The sequence below is a fragment of the Temnothorax americanus genome, unplaced genomic scaffold (assembly GCF_048541705.1).
Source record: "Temnothorax americanus isolate GAGA-0224 unplaced genomic scaffold, ASM4854170v1 Scaffold27, whole genome shotgun sequence".
Taxonomy (NCBI): domain Eukaryota; kingdom Metazoa; phylum Arthropoda; class Insecta; order Hymenoptera; family Formicidae; genus Temnothorax; species Temnothorax americanus.
The window spans coordinates 1,174,003-1,200,367 of record NW_027509411.1 but is presented as its reverse complement, the minus strand read 5'-3'; the positions used below and the strand labels follow the sequence as shown (position 1 = coordinate 1,200,367).

Genomic DNA, 26,365 nt, shown 5'->3' with positions numbered 1-26,365 from the left:
AGTGTATGTAATTATGATGATTGATCTTTCTATCGCTACCCCGCTAGGCTCTTAAAACTTTCACGACTTGTTTCACGCATACGAATAACGCCTCGTTCTCAGTGTAATATATGTTCTGCTGATATTTATAAAATGTTAGCGAGATACGTATAAAGGAATTAAAGCGTCATGTGTTAAGTGGAATGCAATAGAAAATCAGTCCAGTTTATATACTTTATTTTGATCATAGTGCAATAGGTGCAGCAAAAAGTATTTGTACAATGTAATTAGCAAGATTCTTTCACGTTTGTCACTGATGCTTTCTAAATCTCTGCTGGAAATTCGTATCTTGAAAAAAAAAAAAAAAAACCATTCAAGAAGAATACAGATAGGGGGATTGTTATAAGTAGGTAATGCTAGTAATAAAATGTAGTTTGATTTCGAAGCTAAAGCTTTTTTTAAGAACTATGTGTTCACCGTAACATGCGCTCGCTAACAGAACTTATGCAGCGACTTAATATAATCGTGTATAGATCATTTGTCTTGTCATAACGACATCTCTTTAGTGCATTCTGACGTAGACCAACTCTCTGGTTCAGGTATTGCGACTGTATGCTCTTTTAGCAGTCAATGTGCGCGTGGGCAAGATTGGCGTTATTAATGCATTTATTCATAGGGTCAATTAAAATTTAGATGAAAGAAAGGAAGGGAGGGGGGAGAGAGTGAGAGAGGTGCGGCACAATATAATTATTATCTCGATTCGGCCAATGAACTATCGTGTTTGTCGTTAACTCGCACGACCAAGAGGAGCAAAGCGAGGATGAACCCGTGAGAGATTTCTCTTTTTTATTTTTATCGTTCTTCTGTACGGTCGATTTTGCAGGCTATAATTTAGAAAATACGTATGTGGAACATGTCATCCGCATCGAAGTAGGCCAAGCGATGCAATTAGCGTGCCTCGTTTTTTATTGTTTTTGTCATCTGTGCCGATCTTATAGATCCACACACATCTGTTCTACTACCTTTTATTAGCAATGTCAATAGATATCGATGCACAATCCAGGTGCCTCGGCTGACTGGATATCACGCAGCACAATAGCATCGGAAACCTATCGACCAGGAGCAATATCACTAAGCATGAGTATATATATGCTATCTTTGCGTTACGTATAGTCATGCATAATATGTATTTATGTAACGTTGTGTGTCCGAGGATATAAATATCCTTTGTATGAAATCCGGATATCTCATCATTCGTGTTATAAGGCAACACGCACGATACAAAATCTCTGTATCGCTAATAATAATACTTATAGTCCGAGATCCGGTATTAGAAATTGAACTCGCCAAGTTGAGGATATACTCAGAGAATCAAAGGAAAAAGAAAGCGATGAAGAATTAGAATTAGATTTTGACGGAGGCATTTCTGACGAGTCAGAATCAGAATAAGTTTTTTACATAACAATTTTTTACTGAGATATTTTGCTATTAATAAATTTATGTATGAACAAAAAATGTTGATATTATTATGTGGTATTCTATCTGACTTTTTTACTAGTATTTAATCCGCACTTACACGATCGGAAAAATATCCTTTTAAAAGATGTACATTTTAAACATAAAAATTTATTATTTCATAATAATGTATAATCGCTGATAAATAAATGTGTGAAAACAATTTTATATCGTTGGTAATATTTAATCTGACTTGAATCCAGTATTTGATCAATGGAACGCGCTTACGCTATCGGAAAAATCTTCTTTAAAAAGGACTCGCTTCATCTTTTTCTGTTGCATAGAGTTCCGCGCGCAACGCTTCTCTGTCACTCTTACCGCTCGCGCTGAAAACTTTACATCTAAAATCTAGGCAACCATGGATGCAACCAACTTTTTGATAAGGCAACCTAATACGGTTGGATTGTGAATTAAATAAGCTTTCATTTGATTATAATATTTTGATTAAATAACTGACGAGAGTATATTAATAACGCTTACTCACCTGTTTATACCTGGCAACTCCACAGCTGTGCAGAGGGGAAAGTAGGCAACCTTTATTTTTCCAATTCCTTCGGGTATATTCTCTCAACTAATGCACAATTTTTATAAATAACCAATCGAGGAAGTTGATCGAATAAATTTAATTAAAAATTTACATATTTAACATCATCCGTACGCGAGAGAGATTTAGCTAGGCAACCTATTTGCGATGTATCAAAATGTATATGTTATCTAGCATATATTTGTTATCATTCATAAATAACAGATGAGGGTAGAAATTTCTAATACCGGATCTTAGACCATTATAGTATGTATAATATTTCAAAAAAGTGAAATCTTTAAATTGCGTCAATTACAAAAAGAATATATATATATATATATATATATAATATTTTTTTTTCTTCCCGTCTAATCCCAGCTCACGTTCCCTGCTGGCGGATGAACAGTACAAAATAAAAATATTTAATTAAAATAAAATAAATAAATTTTTCTTGTAAAAAAATTTGGCGTTGCTAGACCTTGAAATTTAATAAAGTACTAAAATTTTGATTGAATTTAATATAAAGCATAAAATATTTGATTGAATAAGAAAGCAAAACATAATTTAGGGAAGTATGCAGCGGGAGTAAAAAAGCAGCGCCAAGTTTTTTCACAAGAAAAATATATATGATTTATTATATATTGTATTTTATATGTGTGTGCGTGCGTGCGTGCGTGTGCGCCGCGTGTGCGTCCGCGTGTGCGTGCGTGCGTGTGTGTATGTAATTATTTATTATAATTAGTTTAACATGTAACGTTTAATTATAATTTTTTAAATAAAAGTATTTAGTACATATATGAATAAAATTAGATAAGCAAAATAACTTGTTGCACATGTAATTAACGTAAAATACATGTTTTATTTATAAAATATAAAATATATTATATTATATTTAAATATAATATCATAAATCTGCAAAAAATTTAAACAATAATATGTGAAAATATAATTATTGGTTTTGAAAAATAACAATTTGATTGTGAAAACTTTTTATTCGTTTTACATTTTTACTTAAAGTTTTGCCTTCGTGATATAATCTTATAGAAAAATATTTTTTTAGAATATTATTTAATAATTCGTCTTTATGATTATTAATAAGGGATTTTTCAATTAGAAAATTCAACTTTTTAAACATATTAAATGACAGTAATAATTTTTTAGCACAAATCATTAATTTTAGCAGCACGTTCTTTGTAGATAAATAAAGATGTTTTGTGCTTTGCAGTACTTTTTCTGCAGTTTTGCAAATTTTTATTACATCAGCAGATGGTGACAATAAACCTCTTCTATTTTTCATATTATCTAACGTAGGTGCTCTATTTTTGCGTTTATTTTTTGAAGTTCAGAATAAATTATATCACTTTCCAAACATTCTATACAAATATCACATTTCAACGTTTTTTTTAAATTGTTTACTACAGCACCAGCAATGTACATTAGCCATCTAATAAATATGTTTTTGGATTAAAATATTTTTTTTCTCAGTGTACAATAACTGGTGTTGGAACGAATATAATTCTCAAGTAGTAATGTACAAAAATAAAAACATTTTTCTTTATATATCGACCCCAAGCCTACTTAGAACTTGATCCGTTCACTCGTTATTGAGATCTGAACATCTCGAGTACTCGCAACTCGTCGCGTCACGTAAAAGAGTCACGGTCGGTCTCGCTCCGCGTATACTTGGCGCGAGACATTACACCGTGTCTCTTGATACTCGTGTAAAGTTAGCCCTTCAACATAAAAAAAATAACTTTCTAAATAGCTCATTCGATTTGCACACGTATGCACATTTCGAATTTTTATTTGAACACTTCTAGTTCAAGCAGTATTAACAAAAGAATTTTTTGAGGGCCAATTTCACATTAGTTCCAAACTACAAGAAAATTAGATTGAAATAGCCTTAATCGATAAGTTTTTGTTTGCACACTCGTATTATACAATTTGATTTTTCGCTTATACATCCTTAATAATAAAATTATAGACAAATATTTAAAAGACTTTGTTTTTAACTTTATTATTAAGAATGTGTAAGCGAAAAATCAAATTGTATACGAGTGTGCAAACGATAATCCATTGATAATAATTGTATATGTAAGAAATATACTTTTAATTATGTATACAACTTTTTACAAATATTTCCTCGAGTATTTCTTATAATGATGGAGTATGAAATAGCAGCGTAAAATCGCATGCGAAAAGTTTCCGATTATCCCTCACTTCTTTCAAAATCTTGTTCTTCAAGACACGAAAGCTAGAACATCGGGCTTGTCACGAAACTTTTAATGAAAGTTCGTTGAGTTCATTGTTAAATTTGCTTGGATAATTCGCGCACCCATTCAAAACCGCCAATTTTCAAGAGACCTTAGTCGGCAATTCACTTTTTCTTAAACGGTCTGTTATATGTCTGAATCAATTAATATTGCATCTCATCAATGCCGAAAGTTATCTTAATAGCAATGAAAATAGAGGAATGCATTTCTGGTTACGTTTCTGATTTGCCTTAATCAGTTTGCACTGAGCCATTCCGTTGTCCGTGTTACATCCATATTCATGAGTAAGCTATATTGTCTGGCTAATACACAGCGCACATAAATATATTGTACATACGAATAAACTACATATAACGCGCAAATACATTTAAATGTATTTATATCTATACGTATACGCGCGCGATTGCGGTTGATATCTCAAGGCTGCTCTTTGATAGTGTTTTGTCCGTTTGTCTTTATGATTTGTGAAAGTAGAACACATTGCTTAATTTATTATCACATCGATAGCTCCGAAGACTAACTTTTCACAAACGGAAGTTAAAAGTTATGCTCCATTAGCGCCCATTGTCGTTTCAAACAAGTCATTCAAGTCACGTGGAAGAAGATATCCAATATGTTATTTTACGGTGTTTTTTTAGAAATAGCTAGCGGATCTAGCCGGAATCAGTTCAAATAAATGAGAACAAATACGAATGAAGAAAAATGAAGAACGGAAAATTTGCTTCAATGAATACAAACAGCCAGTATTGGCGCAGCGCTCATTAAAATATTTGGATTTATTGAGACAGGCTGTTGATTTGTATTTATTCGCATTCATAATTTTTCAAGTTTGATCCAAACTATTTTTTTGCACACTAATAAATATCGTGCATCATGCTTTAGTAATCTAATGCAAGAAACAGCCCACAACTACTGATCGCAACGTGTGCTTGCTTTCTCAGTTAATTGGCCAAGAGTTGAAGCTGTACAAAAAGTCGCATACTCTGTTCTTATTGCGTATAGAATGATTTGGCGTGAACGCATGTGATATTGCGTGCACTTTTACGGTTCTGTTGTGTGAAAATATAGGTATATGTAAAAGCATACCTGCATATTTACAGTTCTACAGGTTTGCAACATCTCAATTTTTCTATGCATTCTGCATATGTAGCGATGATCGATATTACTTTCGACTCTGAAATTTATAAAAAACTTTTATAAATGTTCTGTGTGTGCATTGTTGTAACATTACCAGCAAATGGTTTATTATATAAGTAATACAGTTTTTTCTGTATAATTGTAGAACAAAAAATGTACAGTATATTTTTTATATTGACGGAGAAAAGCATGAAGACTATTATAAAATTTCATTTTTTTTTTTTTAGGAATATTTAATGCATTTATCAAGGTAGATAATAAATTAATAAAAATTTGTGTGTTTAAAATACTGCATGGAATAGGCTATAGAGTATCAATTTATTCGTTTTCTAAAAAGACCGACCACGTAATATTAATTTATAATTTCGAACTCTGAAAGAGTTAATTTAAAAAAATCTGGTCTAAATTCAAGATAAAGTTTTATTTTATATGGTAATATATCTGTAAAATATTGATAGAAAATTGCATGAGTTACTATATAGGAAATTGTGCTCACTATAGTTATTCAAATGATAATATAATTAACGATTATATAAGCTATCAATGATCGTTTCAAGAGAGCGCTTCTGCTTCGATCTACTATGCTTCTATTACGCCGTCTAATTAACCCACTTTTCTTCCAAGATTGACGTTAAAAATATCGTCGCGATTGCTGCTCTTACATGCAAATCATGCGCGCTTTTGTCATGTTTCCTTTTTGTAAACCATGCATGTTTATGAAACCATATTTACTTTTTATCATAATATACAATATCGTTTTTAAGAAAGATTTTTTAAAAATATGATTTATATAAAGAAATACCTACTAAGAAGAATATTTACTTTCTTAAAAAATTCTTGATAAATAGATTGTTATGTAGAGAATCGTCGTTTGTAGTCGAAGACAGGTAATAACTATCAAAACGACTATCGACACATTTTTCAATAAATAGCGGATTCGATTTTTTTTTACAGAATTTTTTTCTTGCGATAGATGCTTTTTTAGTTTAATAAGTTTAGTGCCTTAAGGGATGAATATGTTTTATAGAAGATGCCATAAACGGCAGTTAAGACGATAGTTATAACGTGCACGTCTTTTTTTTACGAGAGTAAATTTTTTTCGCGATGAAACCGCAGAAGAGAGAAGTGGACAAGCAAACAAGCACAAACCACTGACATACTTGGCTCCTCGGGGGAGTAGTTACCTCGTAATAATGTATATAAAAAGTCTCGACAGTACGTGATGCAGTTTGTGCTTGCTCAGATGAAGTACCGGTTACGGGCTTTTTACGAGTTTACCTCTCGAAAGCGAGCGCATAATATGTCGCCGACGACTCGCGTAACACGCACCATCTTCCCAGCGAAATTTGTGTACTAACGCTTGATGCATTACGCGTTCACGAGCGAGGATTCAGCGAGAAATTTATTAGCCAATTATGAGCGCATAAACTTGAATTTTTACGCGGCTTTTACGCAGTAATTAGTATAGACAGATTCTTCGACTGAAGAAACCTATTTCTTGGAGTTCCACTGATTTTGCTATTGCAGGTGCACCACTCGCTGTGAGGAGAAAGCCTGCATCTATGCGGCATTAGGTGTTAACCCCTTAATACTTAGTATGCTTGCATGAGGTCAACTCGATTGATCTGCGTTTATAAGTGCGCGCGGGTGGTCGAAAAGATCGTTGGTTGTAGCGTGCCTCTTTAAACCTTATTACCCGGAAGAGAGTCGCTATATAAGTGAATAAGTACACGACGCTCGAATTTTTTTTGCCTCGATAAAAAAATCTGCCGTTTTAAACGAAGTATTTTGCTTCTTTATTTCCCTAAAAAAACCTTCGCAACAACAGTTTTTACGCTAGAAGTATAGAGCACCATGTATATGCATGCATATGTATAACGTGGTGTGAATGAAACGAGAGTGAAACGTTGCTCGTCAGAATTTTCGGTGTAATGGATCGGTCCGGCAACGAATAAAGTGATTATTCAACGGCTCGAAAATGCCGCTGCACGCGGCCGCCGAGCGACTAACTGAACGGATTAAAGTTAACTAGCATTGCAAAATGGTAGCTCTGGCGTATTGGCAAATCTCTCTCTTTCTCTCCTACACGGTTCTATCATTTTCTCCCGCGCGCGCGCGTTCACCATACCTTGTTTTCGACACTCGGAAAACGCGGTGCCGTGCCGGTGCCGTGCGATTAGAGTCTCGCGAATGCCGCCATGTACGCTCGGCGTGCGGACGTTACACGCGCATAAAGTCCATTGTGGACGGGAGCAGTTGGCCGTTGCATTGAATTAGCATCGGATTAGCCGAGTTTAGCCGGCCGTTTCTCTTCGCGAAGGAGACACGTACGGCACTCCGAGCTCCGGCGCGGACTGTAAATTATGCCGTGCACATGGAGAGAGAACATTTCGGCGGCGACGGCGGCAGACAAAAATCTCTACCTCGAGATACTCACGTTTATATACCTTTAATTAGCATACGACTCGGTCGAAAACACCTTGAGGAAGCCGCGTTCGATGTTTCGCAACACGGCTCTCGCCGTGGCTTGGCATTTCGATCCGTGCAAACCGTGCGATCCGCCGCTGATGCGCCGCGCTGATTCGCGTACGCGGGCTATTTATACCGCGATTAGATGTACATCGTCGCATCGAGGATGATTGAAGTCTCACCTGGTATCGGAAAGATATACCATCGTAAATCGTAATCACTGTATATATAATACCATCTCATAATCATTATAAATATACAATACAATGGAACTCTAATTCTTTGACGATCAATCACCGATTGAAGGTTGATCTCGACATAGAGATATAGTACTATTTATAGACGTGAAATTGTTATTTATCATTTATCAATAATATAGAATCGCTTGGAACTGTCATATATCATAGTCGAGTTTATCCAACTCGGAGCTATATATCTTTGATACTATCCACTCTGCCGATTGCGTTTTCGACATTGTTTCCTCTCGATCCTATCTCAATCGCGTGTGGTCTCGCGTTTGTCTCGCAGAACTGACCCTCGGGATTTCAATGATCCCTTTCTTCGACGACGAGATTGGCTTGTCTTCAATATCATAGAGCAGAGACCGATATAGAGATCCAGCACGTATGGATCGAACGTTCATGCAAAACGCGGTTTATGTTCAAGGAACAGGTGCGCGCGGTATATGCAGGCAGTCGATTACCCAGGTAGGAATATACAAATGGCCCAGTCTCGAGCCAGGCTTGATCCAATGATGAGAAAGTATGGGCCAAGCATGGCAACTACGCTGGTCCAAGCCTGGTTGAAGCCTGGGATGATAACCTCGGGCAAAGCTCGGGGTTCTCGAGGTGCCAGGCTTGGCCCAAGGCTTGGGTAACAATGAAGCCAAGCTTGGCTCAAAGTAAAAAAAACAATACTGCCAGGGCTCATTTCTCTTTTACAAAAATGATTATTTAATATTTAATATACATATATTGTTATAATATACTTATATAGATTATTAATTGTAACCTCGTTGCTTTCGGCCGCCTTCCCTATCGCCAGCTCTTGATATTTTGTGATATACAGAATCTTGCATTTGTTCATTTCTTGAACTTGCACTTCCTAAAATATTTAATATTTATTTATTAGCATAACTCAGTATTTCATATAAAAAATTTTCAATAAAAATAAAAGAGAATAATTTGATAACGTACCACTTTTGTAATTTTTGGATGAATCTTGGAAACTGTTTGATTTATAGCTTTGCGTATCTTGCAATTTGGTTATCTCGTCATTTTTAAGAGGTATCCCTGTAATTTTAAATGTCATTAGTTATAAAAATAGTAATGTATACATTGAAATTATAGTACTGTCAATTTCGGCTGCCAGGTATTTTCTGGTGCTACTCTAGTACCTCGGCATTACTCGAAAGATCCGGCTTATCGAGTAGCAGTTAATTTTTATGTTATCTGTTATTTCTTTTTCTAACGAGATAAAAAATAAACAAATATATTGTAGACTCGTAACTTATAAGGTTTGAAGACAATAAGTAAAAAATTGTTAGGATTTCCTTTCCATAGACATTCATCACACAGAAGAAATAGTGCGAGGATTCAAAGAAAAATGTCGGCCGGGAGTCGTAAGCACATAGAAAAACGTAAGCAGTACAACTGAAGCAGCTGTAAGCAAATTGACCGACCACAATCAATGATTTTCTTAACGATCCACAAATTATCGATTGTGATAGGCAATTTTCTTACGGCTTCTATTTTACTGCTAACCTTTTTCTGTGTGCCATGCCCTTACACATCAATCTCTACCTATGCTTCACTTCTTGTCAGCTTTCTCCAATAGAAGTCAAGCTAAACAAAGGTTGAATATTTGTGGCACAGGCAGTCCTTTTCAGATGTAGTCTTTGCAGCCTCCTGTGGAGCGCTAACATCCTCCCACTATTTCTTCTGTGTGATGAATGCCTGCAGGAAAGGGAATCTAAGAATCCTTTACATATTGTCTTCAAACCTTACGAGTTACGAGTCTGCAATATATATATTCGTTTATTTTTTATTTCGTCAGAAAAAGAAGAAATAATTTCGTGCAATAAAAACTATATGTAGTAATTACAATAAATAGTTAGTTAGTACCTTTCATTGAATTCTTTTTACAGACTTTATTGATTGTCTAGTTAATGATGTATTTTCATTTAACATATTTGATATCGCTTACTCTAAAAGTACTTGTGGTCTACGGGAATATTTACTTATCCCATCATCTGTACTTTCCAGGTTATAAAATGATGTACAAGCACGCTGCAATCTTCGCATTCCCTGTTCCAAATTACCTGCAGATATGTAATAAAAAATATAAAAGGCACTTAATAAACATAAAAATGAAATAACCATAGGGAGCTTTCCAGCAAACGACACAAGTCGACACAAGTATCGTTTTATCTTTGTTACTCATTACTAAAAAGGAAAGATAGAACGATGCTTGTGTCGACTTGTGTCGCTTGCTAGAAAGCTCCCATAATAACCTAAACACTCACGAGCACTCGTTAAAACTTTAACCGGATACATCTCCCAATTTTCATCAGGTTGTTTTTTTTCTTTTATCCATTCGTTAATTTTAGGATAACATTCCTCAGGCGGATAACGGCATTGCCAGATACGTTTATTTATTGTTGTCCACGTTTTGGGTACAAGTTCAATAATCTTTTTGCCATTTCTGACTTGGTTAAATTGAACAAGAAGATATTCTGGGTCATCTATATTATCTTTCATTCTATTTATGCAACATAATAGATATTAATTTAGATTGAGGTTATGAAACGTTTATTAGTTATAATAAGATAAGCACGATAATTTTCTACATAGTATTACTTACTTGAATTTTCTCTTGTTTAAGCTGCTTGTTTATCTCAATCTTATTCTTCTTGAAATGATTTTTTACTTGAAGCAATAAAAATGCTATACAGTTATACAAGTCACAGCATATATAAATAAGCACTGCTAAGCTTTTTCCTCTGGTCCAAAGTGACACTTTATGCTGTTCTGCTGATGTCGAAATAGCAGCGCAAAGATTTCGAAGTTCTAAATGCAAAATGCATACTATCGCGGCACTATCGGGCACGAGAGTCTGGACGTCTGGACCTTTCGCGCCCAAGTGGCGCGCGCATTGCGCCGCTGCACACGGCACACAGCTGACACAGCACACAGGACGCCTCGCAGGACGCGAAAATGCTCGCCGCGCGACAAACATTTCCACATAATTTTTTTTTACAATTATACAATAGCGCTCAAAGATATATATTATGACAACTCTTTTATTTGAAACAATATATTGCATTGTAAATCAAATAATATTAATTAATTATTAACATATTATAAACAACACAGTATTTTATGCTTATAATATGTAAATAATGGTTTTCATGTAATATATCGTCGACCTAATTAGAAAACCTCAACTCCAATTTCGTTAAAAACGTAGAAAATGTTCTAATTTGGCCGACGATATTTGTTTCAAATAAAAGAGTTGACATAATATTTTTGAGGTTACTTCATATCAAACGCGTACTTTATATGCTTGTGCAACTACAACCTTAGTATTCCATTGGATTAAGTCAAATAGAAGAAAATGTAGTACAAAATATAGTTTATTCAAAGGACATATTTTGTAAACATTGGGAATTAAACAACAGTTATAAAGTTTCCGTTTATATTCCGAATAATTACACAAAAAATCGTTATTTTAGATATAATTTTTACACTTAGTTTTAATATAGACATTTAGACCAATGTTGCCATATTATACTTCGGCTCAAGCCTGGCTGAGCGAAAATGCCAAAGTTTGGTTGTGTTATGGCAGCTACATCGGCCCAAGCTTGACTCAATGTAGCTGCCATAGCACAACCGAAGTTTGGTTGTGTTATGGCAGCTACATTGGGTCAAGCTTGGGCCGATGTAGCTGCCATAGCACAACCAAACTTCGGTTGTGTTATGGCAGCTACATTGGGTCAAGCTTGGGCCGATGTAGCTGCCATAGCACAACCAAACTTCGGTTGTACTATGGCAGCTACATTGGGTCAAGCTTGGGCCGGCTGAAGGCCCAAGGCTTGGCAAATTCACGCTTGGCTCACGCTTGGTCCAGGCTTGGCGCAATAGTTCAGCATTGGCGATTCCTACCTGGGTAGACAACCGAGTGTCCGGCGAGCATGTCGGTCGGCAGAATTGCAGGATCGCAGTGTATGTAGCGCGTAACACCGATAGCAGTGCCGAGCACGTATGCACCGTCGCATAGTATAGTAGCGTGTAGTATCGGCAATATCATTCCCCCTTCCCACCCCGCCCCTCCTCTCTCTCTCTCTCTCTCTCTCTTTTTCTGCCTGCTGTTTTTCTCTTTCAATCCTTCATACCCTCATAGTCACGTATAAGATGTAACACATGTCACATTTGCAGTTACGGATGTTCTAAAAAATATCTTGGATTTTTTCTTGATTGCGGAAGATTAGGTGCCTTTATTACGAGGAAATTATTTGGCAAATTATTTACCAGAGAAATAAGTGTGTATTATTGGTGAAAATTGAAACAATTAATAAAATTTTATTTTTTAAACTCAATAATTTTAAGCTTATGGGCATTAAAGCAAAGATTTCTAAATTTCAGTTTTTAAATTTTTGGTATAATCTGGTATAATAAGTTTTTAAATTTCTGGTAATATACGCAGTATAATTTAAAGTTGGTTGTGTAACATAGATTATTTCTTGAAGAGATGTGCAGATAACGGAAAACATCCTCTGATACGTCCTATATATATCAAGCACGAAGAAGTCGGATACAACCATCAGCTCCTCTCGGTTGACCGCATGGCGCAACCTGGCCAATTGATCAATCAGGTTCTTCGATATGTCGCGACGTGATGCAGTCCTCCGAGTGAGATTTTCCCGAGAAATCGGGCCGGCTCCCGAATGAATAACGTCTCGGCGAAAGCGCGCACGACACACCCGGTGGCGGCGTTCATTTCGCGGCGTGTAATTGCATGGCAATTACGGCAGATCATAATTTCGCCGTCGCGGTCAGTGTGATCGGCGGTGTCATTATCGCATATACGCTCACGAGAAATCGCATGGATGGTCACGTTCCCGCGAAACTCACTCGGATCCTGCTCTTGTTTACGACTGGTTGATAAGCGGCACGATTGATTTCCCGGGTCTTTTTCGTGGTATCGATGCCGACGATTGTGGAGCACGGTGTTGTACATTGGAATTCCCGGAGTGGTCGTTCGTAACGAAGTTTATTAGCAATAACGCGTTTATTCGTTGCGGTTTTCTCGCAAACATGTACGATACACACCGCGGCGTAGCAGCATTTCTCAAACTATCTCTCGTCAAAATGCTCTAAGAGCGGTAGTTTTATGAACTTTATATATAACAGCGTTAGCTTATTGAAAAAATCAGCGTTCAACTTTAATATTGAAGGAATAATATTCTGCTTTTAAAATTAGCAGTTAAATCGAATTTTATGACAACAGTTTATTGAGAAAATTTTGATGTACAATATATTCAATTAACAAATACATTGTTATTCTATTTTGAGAGAGCTAAATAAAATGGAATAAATTTTTTCGAAAAAAGCTTGAGAACCTCTGCAGAACAGAAAGTAAATGACTAGTTGCCGTAGATTTATTAACTGATACCGATGCAAGTTAAACGATCCATGTAATCAAGTTTTTTTTCTAATAGACGTGTTAGTCGCGGAGAAAAATCATAGTCGGCCGGATACGCCTCCGTGCATGGATACGTAATGTTGCAAATTTTCGTCTCTCGATTCAGAGCCTGTGATTCGAACGTTGCAATAATCGTACACAGTGTTGGCGGTGTGCAGACGTAGATGCATGATACTTGTATATACAAATGGCCTATCTAGCCCGAAACGCGCGTTCAAGGGAAATTCATCCGCTGTCAGGAAACTGAAATAACACGGTCGATGATGTCGTAATTCCGTCACGTAAAGCCAAAGTACGCGACGTTTGCTTACGGCTGGGAAATGCGGATTCGCGATAACAGTTATACTAGTGCGCGCTTAACAAAGAGTCTATCTTGCTTCCTCTCGCATGCTACTTACTCGACAACGAGATCTCTCTGCTCTTAGGACGATGATGCGTCTTACGTCGCTCTACGAGAGCGCCGCGCTGCCGCAGGTGCGCCTTTGTGCCTCGGACCACGTCGCATTTGCATACGAATGAAGCTTTTCGGGACGTGCATTCGCGGCGCCCGGAATTTCGGAATTTTTACGCAAACCACGCGCAGCCGGGCGCACGTCGTGTGAAATATGAATGAAACACAACGTGGGGTTGGTATACTGTATGTTATTCGCAACGGCGATAGTTATTATTCTAGCAGACTGTTAATTCATATCAGGCGACACGATCTTAATGTATCTCAATACATTCAGCAATGTTGCCGAGATTCTTCTTTTTTTTAACAAAAAGAAGCTTAATTATATGCTTTTTAAGTTTTCGAACAATCTGAAGTAGCAACTTTTCAAAAGTTTACTGCAATAATAATCCTTGAGATAAGTGTCGGGTAACTCTTCTACCTTTTTGTATCTCCAGGAAAATTTGATATCGAAAGAATGTTAAACGAATGATACAAAAAAATATCTATTAACGTGAACAAGATCGTGAGAACGAAAAGTAGACGGGAGGTTCGCCTATTCGATGAGAAGTGATTGGACCGTTATTACGCCTTATCGCTATGTTGAAACGTAAAACGAACGCGAGGTGGCAGGATATCGGGCGCCTCCGGGTCATCGAATAGAATGGAGAGAAAAAGAGAGTACTTAGATAGGCACGGAGAAAGTCTATGCATTTGCATCTGGAGAACGGGTTACAGGGAATTTATACAGCTCGGTGATATAATAAAATTTTATGAAAACAATTTTAGAGGCGAAAGAACTTCTAGCAACTAAACGCATTTTTCTTTCTGCATCTATTTATTAATAGATTTTATCATTCAATTATATCTGGATTTAAATTTTTGTAAATTAAGCAACTTAAGTCTTCTCAGAGATTGTCGTGTGGAAATTAAAGACGCGGTCTTTACGCAACACTCTTTATGAGCGAAACTTCACGTCATTACTCAAAGTTGATGTAAATGTCCATTCCGCATCATTGAATCACGTCGCGCTTTTGATATAATCCATGAACATTAATTACACGGCTCGAAAGGTGTGTGTCGTAAAAACTGTATGAATATCAACAATTCATCATGTTCGAATCGGCGACAATCTCGATGCGCAATTTCCTTCGCTTTATTTTTTTTCCCTCCTTCGAACGCCCGTTGATATTACATTGCAACGCGTTACGAAGCAATGGCCAGTTCAATTTTCTCACGATATATGGCGTCTGCGTATAGGCAGGCTGCATATTGCGAATTCGCCGAGTTATCAGAGGTTGCAAAGAGGGCCAGACCGGGAGCTTGACTAGGTTCAGAAAGCATGAAGCGCGCCATGCTCGTTGAAATCCATTCGTGCATCTGCGCGTCCTGAATAGCCGCCGTGGCAGCGTTCGACTTTTGCAACCGCACCTCTCGGTATTTCCTGGTTCGCCGAAGTTACCTAAAGGCATCGGCATTTAGACGAGCCGGCCTGGCGTAGCGAGGGAGTACTGTTTCGTTTTATGGACGATGATCCAACGATGATTACAGAGAGAATCCGTCTCTTTTCTCGTTGTCAGAGTGTTGTGTAACGATAATCCTGTAACGATCACCGACATTATATCGAAGGATAATATAAAAATGAAACAAGTTTATTATATAAAAAAGAAATTTTTGGTAAATTCGTGAGATGCATTTTATAGAGTACCTAATAATAAGATTTTTTTTAATATTTGATTATTATTATCAATTTTAATAATAATAACAAAACATTTTGTAATAAATATAAACATTTCAAAAAAGCAAATTTTGTGTTTAGTTAAACCAACTAAATTATGTAATACTTATCAAACAGTTTGTGATACTGTGAATCAGTGACTATATTCACTGATTCAGATTTAGAGAGTATGAAAATCAATTATATCTATACGATGGGTCAGTACGTGTGTAAGCATAGTTACGAGCTTGAAACACACGTGATATCGTCGGCTAACTTTATGATCGCTTAAACTTGAAAACTATTATGACCTCGACGTTCTTGCCGAGGTCACAATAGTTCAGTCAGATTTTTCCGCATTCTAACTTAATAAATTAAAATATTTTATTAAAATATTTCGCAATATTTGAGACATGCAGTGTATTGCTTTATGCCACATGCCATTTCAATTTGCTTGGAGCAATTTTTTACAACGTAAACACAGAGAGGGCATTCAACCATTAACCAGTTTATTGAACTGAGTTGCGGCTTTTCTATAGCTGTATGCAGTCAGTAAAATATTAGCGTTTCGCCGAAAAAAGAAAAAAAAGAGAGAAAGAATTGTTTTCTCTACTCTCCTCCGTTTCGTCAATCAATCTATTAACTCAAAAAACTCGAATACGTAAAACTCGCTCCGTTTTCAAATATATACGTATCACTGAGAAAAAGGTTTCTTTATGCCAATTAAATATATTTGGTTGACACTTCTAAAAAATATTTATTTAAAAAAAAAGCAAACGAATTATATTTAATATAAATGAATGTTTTGTTGGTATTGCTAATTTACTTTATCATTCATATTTGTGTCAACTCGGCGATATAGTTGACATGATTTATTTCATACAAATGTGTGTAGATGTTGGATCAAATAAAGTTCGTTCTTTTGAGTGAAACGAATGCGATTTGTTGAGCCAACTCTATATTTTTTAATAGATAAGAAATCTTGCTAGCACAACCAAACAGCGCGGGCTCGCGCGGCGAGAAAATTCGACGCGCGCCCGCTACGCGGCTCATCGCCGGCTGATTCTCTCGTATAAGAAAAGTTCGACATCGACTGCTATATAAAGGGCAGCCCAGCGGGGTTTCTCCAGCGTTCTCTAGTTCGCCAGTCAGAGCGTGCTCACTAGCAGGGCCTCTGACATAACCAAATGTATATATATATTCATTCATTGCCGGCATGGCCGGCAACGGCATATTAAATTGCAGATCATTGGGGACGTACATGTTATCATCCTGATGATGAATAGGGTGGCGGAGCCATTTTAAAATGCAATGTGTGTCGACAATAGAACTGTATTCCTTCAACTCTCCAACTGATCCCTCTCCTACTGTCGTACCTTCAACGTTTAAAATTTCTCGTGTTGGGGTATGAAACGGCCCAGAGTAGGGGAGACCGGGGCTTGTTGGCACAAGAGGCAAGTTGGCAATGCGTTCCGTTTATGTATTTATAGCGAAAAAAACAATGGAAAAGTTATCACAAAATATTTCTTATATGATAAGGTACTTTTCACAAAGTTTTATTTTAATCAGACAAGTATTACAATAGAAAAAGAGAAAAGTCTGATTCAAGAGGTGACAAGTAAATTTTTGAGCGTTTCAAAATATCGTGTTCTTCAGCTTGAGAAGTAAATCAAAGTGACGTATTATTAGTTAAAAGAAAAGTTTCTGTTACTATACGACATGTTCTTTTGACTAAGAATAGTAATTTATTATAATAAAACGACTGAAATAAAACGTATGTAGGGATGGGGTATGTTGGCTCTTATCAAGACACGCTTAGCTTGACTTGTTGTTGCCGTGCGCGTGAGACCTGTTTGAGCACGTGATTTACTATCTACACAATGCTGATAGAAGCTAAATATATATTTATATTAATATTTTTATGATGAAGAAAGCTACATCTAAAATAGTTCACAATTATTTTTCTGCAACAACGTTTTGATATTCGATCATTACAAAATAATTTTAAAAGATACAATCTTTATCAAGAAGTACGTATGTGTTACCCGTTTTGTGTTTCTATTACGTATTCATTATTTTAACGTGGACTTTTGTCGCATAGGCAACTTACCCTACTATCGGGGAAAGTTGGCCACAATGCAGCATGTTCATATTTCATTTATTACAAAGCAACTATACGGTATACAGGAGCGTTCCTAGCATGAAAATGTAAAGAAAGGTTTTCTCTATCATATTAGTACTGTTTAATCATGATAATTAGTTGTATAAAAACTCAAATGCCGAAATTGTAAAAACGGTGCCAACGAGCCCCGGTCTCTCCTACCAGCTATGTGATTCTGGTGAAGTGTGCCAGCTAAGGGTTAACTCTTATGACCGAATATTCATTTTCCGGGTAGGAACGATCATCCAGAAGAATGTCCATATATGTACGCTGATCGTGATATGATCGCTCCGACGGACCGGAGACCCGTGCATGTACGTAACTTATATAGTTTTGAACTCCAACGGAATTCGGGCGCAATGGCAACCCGCGGAAATGATCGGGCACGAGGGCGGCGCGTAATAGAACGAACGTTGATCGAAAATTAATGCACGCAAAAAGAAATGGATATCTTGGATATATATATATATATATATATATATAAATACAAACGTCGACGCGGATTTTCAGCAAAATAAAATTATTTACTATTAAAAAATATTTAATTGATATATTATTTAATGCTAAATTTGAATTCCTTACCTAATAATAAATCTTCCATTAATGTATTATAACAAAATATACTTTTGTGCCAAAATTATATTCCTTAACTATTAAGAAATATTCAGTTGATGCAAAAAGATATTTGTTCGTGCCAAAATCAGATTCATTAACTATTAAAGTACATTAATTTGGGGCAACAGAATATTCACTATTATCACAAACCAACGATTCCATTGATTCAACAAAATATTTGATTCGCCGTATCCAACCATGCCATTTATTATCTGTTAACGAGTTTTATTTGGTCCAAAGAAATCTTTTTCTCAGTATATATTTGCTGTGTCGATCAAACATTTTTCTCTCGATTTTTCTATAGTCACACGTTTTCATACGCGTTGCGTGACCGGTATTTTACGCTGAATGTGTACTTGTAGTGCTATACGGCACCGCTGCAGAGATCGGTAACGGGATATGCGGGCTTTCCACATTGATAATTTCTTACTATTTCACAGTAAAACTTACAATATATATAGTCATCTTGACGACTATTTACATATGTGCAAAATAGGCTTATCAATGTGATTCCTGCGGTACGGTAGAATCAAATTTGCTTAGTTAGATTGTAATCTTTACCTACATTACTCACGGCGAATTTATGTGCAGTAGTATATACGAACTGTAATTTAATTTAAAATTCAACATACGATGATTGCATACTTCGTGCAGGTTGTCGCGCATATCTGAATTGTTGAATATTTAACATTCTTTTTTTTCTTTAACATTCCTTTCTCTTTCGTCGCTTTTATTCATCTGTTGTTAAATTAGTTTTGTCTTTATCAATGAATAGTTGAACTGCTTCATTTGTTTAAACAAAGTTTTAATTTTTAAATTGATGACGAGAAAGGGATATTCTATATATCACAGTCTTACCGTATCGTTATGAAAATTTTTGTAAGACGTTTCGTAGATATGGGACAAAGTTAATTAAATTTCAGGCGTTTCTTTGGCTTTTCGCCAACTTAATTAACTGGATCAATTAAAAGAACGATAAATAAATAAAAAGTGTTCAAGTCTATATCCGGGTGAAACCACATCGTGTTGTTTATAGTGTCGACTCCATTGTTGATGCAGTTCGAGAGGCTGGTTAGACCGCGATCAGCTTAAGGCAACCACACCGCGTCCCTGGAAGTGTGAATGCTCGCAGCTGCTGTTTTAATCTGTTCTTCTCTTTAATCTACCACTTGTAGGTATTTACAGGTTCGATGCATCCGCCGAGTCCCGTTAATTCCTCTCTTGCAATATATCTTTATCTTATCGTGGTTTTCGCGTAACTTTTTTGCACCTGAATATACGCATGCACATATGTATGTATTATTCATGTATGGATATTATCACAGGATTCGCATAGCGTCGTATTACAATGATACCGTGCTATTATCACGTTCCAAATACTCAAAGTATGCTCGAAACGATATCATTTCGATCCTCTCTGGAGGTACATTTGCGTGATTTTGCACGGATTTGCGTTCCCATTGGATACTATGTTAATTAGTAATCAATCCGTCGCGAATAATAAGGGTGATCCCAGCAATTGCCATTATGTCTGTGCGCGCGAGCTCTGACGAGTGAAATTGCTGGCCATGTTGCAGTAATTTGATTACAAACAGCTGATGCGGAAGAAGTGCATCGACTGACAGTGCATTAGAAGCCAATCGGCCTCTTCGCGAGCATACACGAGAATATCAGTCATGATAATTATCAATCCGAGCATTAATGTCAAATAGAACGGGGCGACGTGACGTCTCCTGCGACTCTCCTCGCGGCGAGCGATTTAATCTCGAGAATATGTGAAAGTGAAACTGAATTTACGCTCACGTTACTTTTGACAGTGGTCTATTTAGTCGAATCAAAGTTGACATTTATTGTCAGGCTTAATGGATAACGCGATCTTCTCTCTCGTGGCATTTACTATAAAAGAATAACGCGCGCGGTAATTACTTATAAGGCTGTCGGAATGATACCCGTACTTATGTAAACCTGTCAGGCTATATTTATTTAACGCGTGACAATTGTTTAACGACAAATCGCGCGGTATATGATACGTTTATCGAGCGTTGACTGTATCGTGTAATGAACCACCTGCACTTTGACGGGCCACCCTATCGCTGCGGCGCTAAGGGGACGGCGCGCGCGCGGCGGACGGAAGTTATGAAGCCCCGAGGGTTCCGTACAGGGTGGTAGGAAGGGAGACATATTAGTGGCTATATTACATTGTTCCTAGTTTGTCGTTCACCGGCAGTATTATGACAACCAACAACTATGTCTCCGCAGTATCCACTGCGCGTCATCCTGATATAACAAGCGCCGCCGCGATACATCCGTCAACCGCGCGTAGACTCCCGTGCTAGTAGCCGCTTTTGCTGACACGTCATGCATTAGTAATGCATTACTCGTTGGTGCGGATGAGATGCCACTGCGGCTCGCCGAGTTATTTGCGCGGGACACTCGTTCGCGATTAGTGCCACGTGGACCCGTTTACCGATGATAGAAATTAATGTATGCGATGATTACAGATGCACTAGGCCGAGATATTCCGTGGAATAACGATAAAACTGTTAGCAGTTGTTCGTCGCGGTATTTACATACTCGTAATTTTCACCAAATTATCGTTTCGGCCCATTCTGTCCGCGCGCATTACAGCGCGACAATCGTCGTTACACTGCGAACCTCGCAGATCGTCGTAAAGCGTTACTAATGCATGCATTCGGTCGCCACAGTCTCGATGCATGCAGATGTATGACAAGGGCCGCGCGCTCGTAAGGTCTTACTGTTACAAAGTTGGGGCATCGCCAGCGTAAACTCGCCGCTCGCGCCGCCGTTGTATCTTACCCTTTAAACGTTTATATAGCGGCAGCTAGTATGTCTCTCGATGGATGGCGGTAAGACGTAAGACGTTCCCGTTCCTGCGGCTACGGCCCCGTATGACGATGAGTCGTCATGCATTGAATGCGCCATTACGGACACGTTCGCTCCAACGTTTACGCATACTTGTCGCGGTGGCGGTGGCGGATAATATCAGCGCGCAGTGACTGGTCGCGAACGTGTCTATTTCGACGATATATACCCGTTTATCTTGACGCGCGCACCGCCGGCCGTCGGTGTTCCTTCGTCGAGAAGTGGCTCCATAAATATAATCGCTTAAACGCTATATATGGTGTCTCTCCGCGAACGTTGAGGCCATCTATCCTGTTGGGACGGCAGGTCCGGGGACTTCCGCTCGCAGGCACTCGTGACGGCTTTCATCTCACGTTTGATATACGACTATAAATGCGTTCGCCCGTGTAATATGCAAACGGGAGGCTTAACGGGTAATATCATGACTCGGCTTATCCTAACAAGCTTCTGACCCCTCGAGTAGCTAGCGTAAACTTGCTTCTTCGAACACTGCGTATACGACAAATGTATAGCGCATCTGCTGTCGTAGTGATGAAATACGTCCTGAGAGAATTTCGATAATTGCCCGTTTATGTCATGATTATATACGTCGCTAATATCCCTTAACTAATATGCCAACTAATATGCCTTATCAGCGCTGTGTTTGAATGTGTAAGAATATTTCTTTTAACCTAACAAGAGCGATATTTTACAAAGATTAATTACGAGCTGTTCATTTTTGTTCGATAAACGAGCAATAAAACGAACGATGAGCAAATCTACCCTCGAACATTCCCGTTGCACACCTTGTGCATGTAAATTCTTATGAGCCGTAAAACTGGCAAAAGTCGCGATAGTCGTACGTCTCGTGACAGCTGCATGAAACGTCGCAAACGATAATGAGAGTACGTCACAATCGTCGCAATTCGGAGACACATTCGACCAAACTTTCGAGAAATCCATAAATTAGGTAATCGTACATATACGTTACTTTAATAAGGTAACATCTGCGCCGAGAGTAAAAGCTGGAAGTCCGAAGTATTAAAAATTACTCGAGATATATAATATTCTCTATATTCTCTCCATAATCTTCACATGTATTAATATTTTTTGCAAATATTTGAATATATTGTAATATATTTAGGACACTATTTTAGAACTGACTTGGTTAACAAGTTATAATTCAGTTTCACGGGTAAGCTGTTCTATATTTAATACTGCAAAAGATGCTAAGAAACGGTACGAAAGGCGTATCATTTCTTATGTTTTATAGTGGACAACATCGAGCTATACGACCTGGCTGAGTGCAGTAATTTATAAGGCGCGGATCTCTGTCAGAGACGTTAATGAAATTCGTGCTTTCGACGTTTCTGCGAATCTGCAGGGGCTACGCCAACCATGTTTTAATCACGTTTTAAAGTCAAAGGATCACGATGTGGAGCAACGTAAAGACCCGGGACAATGAGCCATGAAACTCGAGTGAAACGACGCGGCGTTCTAGTCTTAACGGCTCCAAGTGATGACGCATAAGAGCTTTAGGTCACTTCCCTGGAGGCATAAACAAGATGTATAAATTTCCCGGTTCTCCTTCTTCAACATAAAATTCCGTAACTTTGCTTTTACAGCCTCGCCATGAGCCACCTTCTGAATGTTATACCTTCACGTGCAGTTAAATCATTTACCAGAAACTTTGAGATCCGCTGTCGCTGTACGAATATGTGGTTGCGCAAAAGTAAGAACGGATATGGGATACCTTGACAAGAAAAAGAATAAGAATAAATAAACGACTACTGTGTATATATTGGAGTTACATAGAAAGAATAGATTTAACTAACATTCATAGTCTTGAATGACGCCTTAAACATCGCAGAACTGCTACTGCAACTTTCGCCTACACGAGAAAAAACCTGGTTGCATAAGTTGAAAATCTGGTAGATTCAATCGTAAAGGTACGAATTAGATACTTATAATTAAGTCTATCAAATATTCAAACTATATAAAATATCGAGATAACTAGAAATTTAATCACGATAACCAGAATTTCTGTTTGGTATGATTAGAATGCATTTTTGTATATACCTTGTTGAACATAAGTACTTTTCTCCATATGTTTGCACAATACTGCTTTCGCATATCTTACTAAAAATATGTCATTAATGTAATCTAAGCAAAAGCATTAAACGTAAACAATGTCGCGGAAATTACAAGTATTTTTTTCTTTAGTTTATTATTAAAGGTTTGAGAGATGGTTAGGATCGAGAGACAGATATACAATAGTAAACATTAAGAACGAATATGAACCGAATTTCGAAATGTAATTACGCGTTCTGTTCCATTTATGGTATACATGCCACCGCATTTCTTTTACAACATTCCGCCAGGTGTGGAGATATTTACCTTCACGGCTGCTCGATGTCACCCGTAAACTCCAAGATGCAATCCCCATCGTTATCCATAAAGTCTCAAAATTGCAACGCGTACGACGCAAGTTCAACGACGACGCGGAAAAGTTGGCTTTATTTAGTACGCGGCGAACCTCACGTATGCGTTGTAAAATTTATGAACGATCGATGCGGCCTGTTCACCGAAGTCCGTTCACCAACGTTTTGCTTTGTAAGATCTGCGAAATGGGAATTTACGTATGGTGGTTCTCTTTTTATGATTTTTCCAACATACAGTTTCTTTCCGCCCGTAAGAGAAATTGACTCTAACTTATACGAGATTTTGAGCGACATTTAAAATTCTTTATGTTAAGAAACTTCGATCGCAATCCGGGCTTAGTTCGCTACGTATATCACCGCGCGTGTATAGCTTTTTTTTATGTACCTGTATATATGTTTTCTTCCTACGTTTTGACGTGGGATTTTTTCATATTACGCTATATGTTACTTTTTGTTGGTTACAAATTTACAACAATTATTTTTAACCAAATATAGACATTTCAGGAGTACATCAACGCACCTTTATATTTTTTAAAACGGAGCCGTTACGTTGAGAAAGTTTTCTGCTTGAAATGGTATTTTTTTTTTTCCCGACATTGCCACATCCGTTTCTGACATTCACCTTTCAAAGTATTCGACTCCTAACACGGTTTACGCTCGGTCAGAGTTTCACATTGTTTCGCAATTTTTTTCTTGTCTTCACTCGTGAAAAAAATCTCTCAAATGTTGCGAACCTTTAAGCAAACACCTGTTCACTGATAGGCGTTTCTTGACCGGATGTTGCACTTCAGCGGTGACGCATGTTGCGATTGGAAAGTTGAACTTGTTAGTGTCAACTTCAGTGTCAAGCGTGTCTTCGGGGCTAGACAAAACTTGACGTCAACCCTCTATTCATGTTTGTCAAGATCTGACGCGAGCGCACGCTCGTCTCAGCGAGTTCCGTCGCGCATGCCGTTTTCACGTTGGACGAAGTTCAGGATAAAGTTAAGCGGTCGGGTCTTTATTGAAATTTCATCTTGGAGCACGGCGCACGAGAGAGTCGCGAGTGATCCTCGATCTTTCCGCGACCGTTTGCCGACTCGGCCTTCGGCGAACTCGGGGGAAGACGTCTCACGCGAGATTAACTTCTCATCATTCTCTTACATGTTCGCGTTCGCGTGTCTCTCACGTATACGTACGCGATTCGCCTATACGTGTGTGAGCGCGCACCTCGGAACGAGATCCGACGACGACGACGACGACGAGGACCGACCCACGTGGTGGATCACCCACGCTTTCGCGCCTAACGACAGTTATGGGTGCAAACAGGCATGACGTTAGCCGCCACGCTCTACGGATCGTTAAGGCCGACCCCCCGGCGAGCGATCACCCGCTCGCTCGCGAGACGAAACGGGTTTTGAGGACGAACGAACTACCGGACGTGCAGGTCGAACTACGTCGTTATAGCGATACTCTTCTTCGTGCACGACGAAACCGACGCGAGGCCATGCTATCGTGGTTCCCGGCGTCACGGACGCCGGGTTGTGTTTGATTGAATCAACCTGCTCTCTATCAACAAAAAATTTTTTACCTTTTTTTTGGGTGAAGGGAGGGCACATATGTTGCTATAAATCATGAATTTTTGACTCCGTCATAATGACAGATAGATTAAATATGCAAAGTTATATTATTTATTCATAGTGCGTGATTGCTAGCAGATAAAACGAGATTCCGCGAACTTATTCAGTATCAAGATGATGGAGTGAGAGTGCAATTTCTTATCGGATCGAAATTAGGTCTCCTTGTGGCCGATCCGTAGCAACCAGTTTCGTTTGAGTAATGTCTTTTGATTCGCGCTGCTTCTATTCCCGCTTCGTTTCCTCTTCGTTGGAAAAACGAGGCTCACGACGATGCGCGGATTCGTGCTCGCATCGCTTCTAGATAAGATAGACTAAATAAATAATTGAACGTCCAGCCGTTAGCTGGCCTCGGGCGAGGGTGTTGATAACCTCGAGGTGAAGCGGAGCCGGTCTCGAGTCCCGAGTATAGACTTTATCGCGTATCTGTCCAAGTTGTACGGCCTGGGATGTCCTAGTTTACGGCAGCGTAAATCGGGTGCCTCCGTAAACACCAAAAAGTTAAACCCTCGTCTCTTGTGCGGCGTCGCGCCATTATCGAACACGAAATGGAAACAAAGATGCATTTGTCTTGCACCGAGAATAATCACAAAGACTCTGCTATCTGTTGTAAGTTTCGAGTTATCGACTTTCACGATATCGAACGCGATTTATAATGATACGAAATTTTTCTTGTTTAATTATTTTAAAATAACATTATATATTTTATCTATTTTTTCCCCACGTTAACTTCGAATTTTGTAATTAATTTTATAATTTTATAATTTTATAATTAAGATTTAGTAAAAAAAACGTTTTTTTCTGAACAAAATTGTAGACCACCCCCGATACCGCTTGTTTTTGCGAGTCTCTGGTCAGTAAATCGCGAGGGAACAAGATGTCTATACAAACTTGCGTGACTTTAATGATTGCCAAGGGAAGACC

At 38.0% G+C, this 26,365-nt stretch overlaps 1 protein-coding gene and 1 long non-coding RNA gene across 8 annotated transcripts in view; one reads left to right on the top strand and one right to left on the bottom strand.

Moving 5' to 3' along the window:
- Positions 1 to 26,365, top strand: part of Kug (FAT atypical cadherin kugelei) — a 351,540-nt gene that overhangs the window by 37,195 nt on the left and 287,980 nt on the right. The window lies entirely within an intron of this gene.
- Positions 10,042 to 11,727, bottom strand: LOC143899461 (uncharacterized). Its single transcript, XR_013257502.1, has 3 exons — positions 10,759 to 11,727; positions 10,421 to 10,656; positions 10,042 to 10,216 (listed from the first exon to the last, which is right to left on the bottom strand). It is a non-coding gene; the product is annotated as an uncharacterized LOC143899461 (long non-coding RNA).